Below are 2,798 nucleotides of genomic sequence, written 5' to 3'. Positions count from 1 at the left end.
TATCTTCCAGTCATCCGGCACCTGGCCTGGGCACCACGAGTGCTCATAAAGCCGTGCCAAGGGCCCTGCAATAACCCCAGCTAGCTCCCTCGACACCCTGGGGTGGAGAGCATCTGGACCCGCTGACCTGAACACATCCAGCCCCTCCAGATGCTCTCTAACCCGGTCCTCCCCAACCTGAGGTCTGGAAGTGTTTCCCTCGAGTCCATCTGGCATCATAGTGGGCAAGTCCTGGTCCCTGCACAAGAAAACGGAGGTGAAGATTGATCAAGCATCCTATTAATTTACTGAGATAAGGAGGCTACATTCCCTTACATTATTTGTGCATCTTTCTTTTGAACCCTTTCACTATTGAACCTTTTCTTTTTTTAAGTGTGGGTCCTAGGTCCAGGTCTAAATACTATTCCAGTAATTGTTTTACTAGTGCTATATACATATCTCTACTGCTTGTATGTTGAAGAATCCCATTAGCTCTATTGTTCATAGCACTGTACTGGGAGTTCATGATGATCAGTTAGCTCATCACAACACAATTGTCTGCAAGGTTTGGTCCTTCGTGTTGTTCATGTGGCCTGCATTTTTTCCTAGATGGAACCAACACTTACTCAGATGAACCCGTATTGCCAAGTGAGCCAGATTTCTTTGTATAACTGATCTGTTAATATTTACCAGTCTGCTTGCCAGTTTTACTAGCACTGATTTTATTTTCTATAGTATTGGTAGATATGAGATCACAATGGACAAAGAACAGGCCACTGAAAGTGGGGGGGAAAGCCTTCAAGAAATGCCTCCTTTGGCTGTAGTAAGCTTCCAAATCAATGTAATATGTACTGCACTGATATGGTGAGAGCGGTGGCCCTTCTCCAATGTGTATTGCAAGTGGCATGCTGTAGAGTGAGGAGGGGACAGGCAGCACAGTGGCAGATAGGGCAGGAAGTAGAGAAGCAGATTGGGCAGTGAGCACAGGACAGGAAGCAGAAAACAGCAGCAGATTGGACAGCAAAAGAAAACAGTGGCACTTGGAGCTATTTAATAGCAAGCCTATCAAGTTCCCTCTTCCCCCGCACTGTTGTAATTTTTTGTCTGCATATTTGTGCAATACCTAGATGACTACCTTACAGAAGGAATCCTGTCAACAGTTTCCTTTAAAAACCATGATTGTCTTGCATAGAAATTAGGCCATGCTATTTAAAAACACATGCTGGTTAGTCTTAATTCTATTATTTTCCTGCAATTCTTTACTCACTACTTTCTATAATAACCTTACCCCAATGTTGCCTATGGATGAGTGATAGGCTAACTGCCCTACAATCACCTACCTGTGCTTTTACAGCCTTTTTAAATATTGGTAAAAAGAATGCAATTTTTGTCTCGTTATAGACAAGTAGGACTGCAAGGGACCTTCAGAGGTCATCTAGTCCAACCCCTACCTGAGGCAGGATCCTATTCAAACCTTCCTGTACAATTCATAATCTAACCTCCACATGAGACTACTGTCAGCCCTGACACAACACAGACTTAGCACCCTAACATGCCACAAGTAAAACCGGAACCACAGCAGGTCCTTTGGAGTTTACTGACCACATCTAATACCTCCAGACTTCTTCAAAACTTCAGTTTACTGTGTGAGGGCCAAATGCAGAAGATCCTATAGGAGCTATTGCTTGAAGGAAAGGGGCAGCAGTAGCTACTGAGCATGGCAGTTAGGGCAACAGCCTCTGAATCAGAACTTCCTGGACCTTAAATGTTGCAGGTTGCAAATGAGAGAGGAATGGGGGCTGGCGACGACCCTGGGCAGACTTGGTTCACTCTACCTTCCAGCATCCTCTCTCTGCCACTGTGACAGGTCTATTTGTTATGTCATTGGGCATGGGCCAAAGCCCACCAAATTAACTACAAGTATCCTTTAAGAGGGAGGCCACTGAAGACAGAAGTGATTTTTTGGGCAAACTAAAAGGAAAACAGGGAAAGGAGTGAGGGTCATATATTTGAGTGCATGGGGGGTTGGGGGGCGGACATGGAGCAGAGCACATTGGACAGTGTTCACTGGTCCTCAAATGAGTCCAAGGAGCCAGTGGATGCTGGCCAGTAAAACTACCCAGACACAGGATTGGACGAGGGAATGGAAAGTGGCCCCGCAATACCCAGTTGTCCTCTCTCCTTCCTGGTGAGAGAGATCACTAGCTTAGCTAGGACTGGGAGGAGGTTGACCAGGAGGCCCTGGGAGTTGGTGGGGCTGCAGATGGGAATGCATAAATAAAAAGGTGCAGGCGGCCAGACCCTCAGCAGGAGGTTCTGGTGGACTCCAGCTATGCATGTGCCAGGGTTTCCCTCTGCTTGCCAAGGGGACAGGTGTTGAAGGTGTCTCTGAACTGCACTAGAGGCACGCCCATGGTGATAGCTCTACGCAGGAGCCGCCAGCTGAGGTTGCCGGTGGCTCGCTGGATCAAGACGGAGCGCATGCTTTTCCACCTCGTCCTTGCTGAGCATGTCCCTCCACTTGGTGTCCAGGTGAGGAGGGATGGTGGAGGGTGCAGAGCACGAGTGCGTAGAGCAGGTGGCAATGGATGGTCTGGAAGTGGACCCCGTGTGACACAAGAGACTGGGCCAGGTGGGCCTGTGGTCTGACCCAGCAAATGGCAGTGCTTATGTTTTTATGCTCCAACTGCTAGTGCAGTCATTCTTGACAAGGGGCCATTGCCTGTGCTCCCTGTCTGATCTGCTGCTCTGTTTTTTGCTCCCTGCCCGATTTGCTGCTCTGCTTTCTGTACCCCCCCACCCCCTTGTCCTATCTGCTG

Source organism: Gavialis gangeticus, unplaced genomic scaffold (genome assembly GCF_001723915.1).
Source record: "Gavialis gangeticus isolate Ggan-Ray unplaced genomic scaffold, GavGan_comp1, whole genome shotgun sequence".
In the NCBI taxonomy this organism is placed as follows: domain Eukaryota; kingdom Metazoa; phylum Chordata; order Crocodylia; family Gavialidae; genus Gavialis; species Gavialis gangeticus.
Note: the sequence above shows the minus strand (reverse complement) of the source record.